Consider the following 6,021-nt stretch of genomic DNA (forward strand, 5'->3'; position numbering starts at 1 on the left):
TGAAATAAACTCTATCGCAAAGAAATGGATGATATATGTTTGTGTTCTAGCTTTCTTATTAGTTATTGGGTGGCTAAGTTGAGAATCTAGGGATGTATTCACTTCATTTTTGCTCTCATTCAAGCATTTTCAAAATATATACTTGAATTATTTAAATTGTAATAAATTATTTAGGCAACAAAATAAATGCACAAGTGATATGGTTATCTTTGGGCTTCCTGATACAATCTTCAAGGCTTCCTGATTCAATCTCCAAGACATCAACATGTTTATATACCATCAAACCTCATTATTCATGTAAAAAATAATGGCATCCAACAGAATTCAAGGTTTTTAATGTCATTTGGATCACAAACAAACAATTTACCTTGGGAACAATGGGAATATATCCAACAACATTTTACGTAAAGGGACCATTGTTTTTACCTTGTGATGTGACAATGCATAGTTACGATATGTTTTCAACCTTTCAAACTTCTTTTTGTATAAAATGTAAAAATATTAGGGTATTTATGCAATCTTTTATACTTCATATCCATCACAAAATGTATCTTAATGATGCCTATTTTATTTATAACTTAATGATGCTGGTTGGTGATACATATTTTCAACATATTTATATATTTATTATGCATTTGAAACATTTTTAATTTTTAAATAGCTTTATTAAATTAGGTTCAATTTGCATATCTTTAGTTTTGATTATAGTTGTATTGAATTGTTCCTTGGATTCATTTGATATCTTTTATGATTTTAAAAAGTTGAGAAAAGTTTATTGTGTTTTTGTATAAGAACTAATGTGGATTTGACTTCCTTAGTTTCAGTTTGAACTTTTATAATTTAACTTATGGACTTAATTAGAGCTCACCTATAGGTAGATAATTGGAGCTTATATACAGACGAAATGAGCTCTAATTAAATATACTTAATTAGTTTGGTTAGTGTTTTTAGTTTTTGTTTCGGATGTGTAGGGCTGTGCGGTTCCAAGTCTTCCAAGTCCTCCCGTAGTCTTGTCTCCGTGACGGATCTACTCCTGGCGCTTTGGCTCTCCTCTTGATCCGGAGGGGTGGAGACCTACAAAAGATTCTCCGATGCCAAAGTCAGTTTCAGAGCAGTGGTTATTTTCAGTAGTAGCAATAAATGTGCATTCAATGTAACCTATCTACCACTCACCGTGGACCTGTATTTATAGTTTTCGCTATGGGCTTGGGATTAGTGAAAAGTTAATCACGGCCCAAAACGGCCCGATAGCTTCTAATTTCTACTTACCTTTAAACCAGGCTACTTTCCCTTAAATTATGTTGATTAGTGTTTCGGCGGGCGTGGACGTCCGCCCATGTGAAATGGGCGTCTGCCTCGCGCGCACAGAGATCCGCCCATGTGGGGTCCGCCCATGTGGGCTCTTTGGTACGGCGTCCGGTTTTGCTGGTCGTGTCCGCGGGGATCCGCCCATGTGGGATCCGCCCACGTGGGATCCGCCCATGTGGGCTCTTCCGTACGGCGTCCGGTTTTGCTCGTCGTGTCCGCCCATGTGATATGGGCGTCCGCCTCGTCCGTATGGAGATCCGCCCAATTAGCTTGGGCGTCCGCTCACATGGATCCTTCCGTACGGCGTCCGGCCCTTGCAGATACACAAGCCCCCCAAGTCCTAGTGCTCGTAGTGAACGTAGGACTTTGGGTCACCTAACAGACAAGATTTGATGCAGTGGCTGTCGTGCCGGGCTGCTCTGTGATGGTAGGATTCCTTGTGAGTTCAAAGTTTTTCTTATAAAGAGGTTCGGCCCGGTTGGTAGGTGTTCCTCCCTGCTACAAGAGGGTTAGGAGAGTTTATACCGGGTCTAGGTTCAATCTTTGGCCGGCTCTTCAACGCATGAGCCTCCGGTGTGCCTTTTACGATTGCGTACAGGCATTGTCGTAAGTCGCCGTAGCCTCCGGAGTGGACTCCGGTATATCTTTGGGTAGGCGATCATTGGACAACCGGACGGTCCTTCCGTATGGCGCCCGGTATTTCGGGCGTCTTTCGTACGGCGCCTGGCACTTCGGCGCCCCTCGTACGGCGCCTGGCCCTTCGGCGCCCTTCGTACGGCGCCTGGCACTTCGGCGCCCTTTGTACGGCGCCTGGTACTTCGGCGCCCTTCGTACGGCGCCTGGTACTTCGGCGCCCCTCGTACGGCGCCTGGCCCTTCGGCGCCCTTCGTACGGCGCCCGGTATTTCGGGCGTCTCGGTATTTCGGGCGTCCTTTGTACGGCGCCCGACACTCTCTGGTACACAAGCCCCCCAAGTCCTAGTACACGTAGTGAACGTAGGATTTTGAATACGGCGCGTGGGGGTCGGGAACCCGTAATTGGGCTTTATCCAGTGGGCTTTTTGAATTCGGATTTCAGGCGGGAAAACACGTGGCGCGTCCCCAGTGAATAGAGCTGAAGCGTCGCCAAATCCGGAGCGTTGGTTGTACCAAATCTAGACGGCCATGATACATCCAGCGGTTACTAATTTTTCCCTATAAATAGTGTGTTTAAACGGGGTCATTTTCACTTATCTTCATTACTCAGGAGTTTGAGATTCTTTTTCCCTCAGGTAATAAATGGCATCTATGTCCATTGAGTCAGGTTCTGGGTCGTCGGGCGGAGTCCGGGAGGGGTCGGCGCAGGGCGACAGCGGCGATTCTCTAAGTTCGGCTTCTTCTCATTTTTTGGAGGAGGCGGTTGGGTCTTCCGGAGGGGACCCTGGGTCACCGGTCTCGATGAACGACCGGATATTTCATGGTGTGCCTCTGTTCTTGCTCAAAGGCGGTATTCGTGTAGTCGGGTCACCCTTCGAGTCGGATGGTGAAGGGACGGTGATATCGGAGTTGGCTCCCGTCGTTCCCAGCCGATATGCTTCCTGCTATGCTTACAGCAAGGATTTGGAATGGCGGATCCGCCATACCCATATCGTACGGGATATGGAGGATTCGAGGTTAATTCGTGCTGGGGTGACTTTGTTGAACGAAAGGGTCTTTCATGATGGGCGGTCTAGTCCTTATGATTTCTTCTTCATGTACGTGACCTTCTTCACCCATCTTTTCGTCCGGGTGCCCTTTACTAATTTTCAAATGGCCGTTCTTCGGGAAGCTAATGTGGCTCCGACGCAGCTGCATCCCAATTCGTGGGCGGCTGTACAGGCGTTTGTGGCGATGTGTTCAGCAGTTGGTGTCACTCCCACCATCCCAGTTTTCTTTTACTATTTCGAAGTCCGCCCTTCTTCTTCTGGCGGTTGGGTATCCTTTAACTCGGTGCGGGACAGGACCCTATTCCGCCCCTTCTCCGATTCCTTTAAAAATTTCAAGCAACATTATTTTAAAATAATCGTTGACAAGGACGGCCTCCATGAATTTTCCGATGGTGAAGGGAGGCCGCTGTTCCCCTTCTATTGGACGAAAGACCCTCGACGAATACGGGCGACTTCCATCGGGGATTTGTCAGCACCCGACCGAGAGGCCGTGCGCACCATTAACACCCTCCCTCGCCGGATCTCCGCCCGCCACTTGGTTGAATGCCTTAGTCTTGAGGATTGTGGACCAAAGGCGTTCGGTATGGTCTTGTCACATTAGGTGTGCTCGTTTTTCGCATACTGACGTTAATTTTTCTGAATTTCTTTGTTTTTTACAGAACTGATGACGACCCCGGGCCCCCGCAAATCCAACTTCCTCACCGTCAGGAAGAAGTCCGGTGCCAGCTCGTCGACGGCCCGGCCAACCGGTGCTCCAGCAGTGCCGCGCCCTCCTCCTGCCGGCGCTCCTACTGGACGGGTCCACCCCGCTGGTAAGGCCGGGGGTTCAGGCGTGAAGGTTAGAATCCGGGAGCATCAACCTGAGCTGGCGGCCGTCCAAGTAGGTCCAACGTCTGGGGCGGCCATGACTTCCGCGGATCCTACTCGAAAGAGAAAAGATCCTACTGCTGAGGGACGCCAAGACAAAGAGGGCTCTTCGTCTCGGTCAGCTTCCAAGAAAGCCCGGAAGGACAAGGGCAAAGAGAAAGAGCGGGAGAGGGTATTGGCCGTCCCCCTACCTGGCGGCGTTTTCAGCCCGGAGTTCAGCATGAGCGACCGGGCGAAATTCCACATGAGCTCCTCTCAGCGGGCGCTCATTGAACCCTTGTCCGAGCTGGAGTTAACCAACGCCATGTTAGAGATGTCCACCCGGACCTCCGCTCTAGCCTGGTACCTAAGAAAGTTTGCTGACCGCCCTGGCGTGGCGGAGGTCCGGGCCGAGCTCGACAAGGAGAAGAAAAACGCAGCCTCCCTTCAGTTGACCTTGGAGCAGATGGTCCTTAACCAGGATGAATATGATAAGAAGATCGAGCAGTTAGAAGCCGATCTTGAGGAGGCCAAGAGGGAGGCCGCCGAAAGTTTGGCAACCGCCCAGGCCGAACAGGAGCGCTTGGCGGAGGAAGGTCGCCAGCTGAAGGCGGAGGTAGCCCGCCTAAAGGAGGTCGAAACGGATCGTGCCAAGACCAACGAGGAGCTCACTGTTGAAGTTACTAAGGCCAAGGAGCAGATTGCCGAGTTGGAGTCGACCATTATGTTCGAACACGAGGAAGGGTTCAACAAAGCCCTTCGTCAGGTAACTCTGCTGGCGGGCATCCAGGATCCGTTTTCTCTGGGCGTGGATATAGAGAAGGACGTTTTCGACGGCGTCCTTGTGGATCTGAATACTGTTGAAGAAGACGGGCCGACTGTAGAGGCTGCAGCCGGGAAAAACGTTTAGAACTCTCTTTTAATTTTTTGGTGTATCTTGTGACCATCCGCCCAACATCTCGGATTGTCCAGAAGTTGGCCGGGCGGTCCTTTTGTAAATTGGCGCGTTTTAGCGTCATTGATTAATACACAGTTGCTTTTTCCTGTTTCGTATATTTTGTGCGCCTTTTATTCCTACAAAGAACTTGCTTTAGTACCGGCCCGGCCGGGTGGGATGACGCCTCCTTTTCCCAGGCGGATGTCGACGTTTAGCTTTTAGATGTTTAACTCTCGCTTCATGGCCCGCCCCAACCAAGCTGAGTCGTTCTCTTTGGAACGTTCTTGCATCAACTTGGGCTTGATAGGGCGGACGTCCTTTCGCTTCGTCGCCCAACCAAGCTGAGAACCGTTCTCTTTGGAACGCTCGTTCGCCGGCTTGGGTTTGGTAGGGCGTACGTCACTTCACTTCGTCGCCCAACCAAGCTGAGAGTCGTTCTCTTTGGAACGCCCGTTCGCCAGCTTGGGTTTGGTAGGGCGGACGTCTCTTCACTTCGTCGCCCAACCAAGCTGAGAGTCGTTCTCTTTGGAACGTTCGTTCGCCAGCTTGGGTTTGGTAGGGCGGACGTCTCTTCACTTCGTCGCCCAACCAAGCTGAGAGTCGTTCTCTTTGGAACGCTCATTCGCCAGCTTGGGTTTGGTAGGGCGGACGTCTCTTCACTTCGTCGCCCAACCAAGCTGAGAGTCGTTCTCTTTGGAATGCTCGTTCGCCAGCTTGGAGTTTGGTAGGACGGACGTCTTTTCACTTCGTCGCCCAACCAAGCTGAGAGTCGTTCTCTTTGGAACGCTCGTTCGCCAGCTTGGAGTTTGGTAGGACGGACGTCTCTTCACTTCGTCGCCCAACCAAGCTGAGAGTCGTTCTCTTTGGAACGCTCGTTCGCCAGCTTGGAGTTTGGTAGGACGGACGTCTCTTCACTTCGTCGCCCAACCAAGCTGAGAGTCGTTCTCTTTGGAACGCTCGTTCGCCAGCTTGGAGTTTGGTAGGACGGACGTCTCTTCACTTCGTCGCCCAACCAAGCTGAGAGTCGTTCTCTTTGGAACGCTCGTTCGCCAGCTTGGAGTTTGGTAGGACGGACGTCTCTTCACTTCGTCGCCCAACCAAGCTGAGAGTCGTTCTCTTTGGAACGCTCGTTCGCCAGCTTGGAGTTTGGTAGGGCGGACGATCCTTCGTTACTACATTTCTACAAGATGACATTAGCTTTGTGGGAGAAAACAGATATCTTGATTCATTGATTATGGGGGTACAT

This window comes from Vigna umbellata, chromosome 8, assembly GCF_029865625.1.
Source record: "Vigna umbellata cultivar VRB3 chromosome 8, Vumbellata_1.0, whole genome shotgun sequence".
NCBI classification, from domain to species: domain Eukaryota; kingdom Viridiplantae; phylum Streptophyta; class Magnoliopsida; order Fabales; family Fabaceae; genus Vigna; species Vigna umbellata.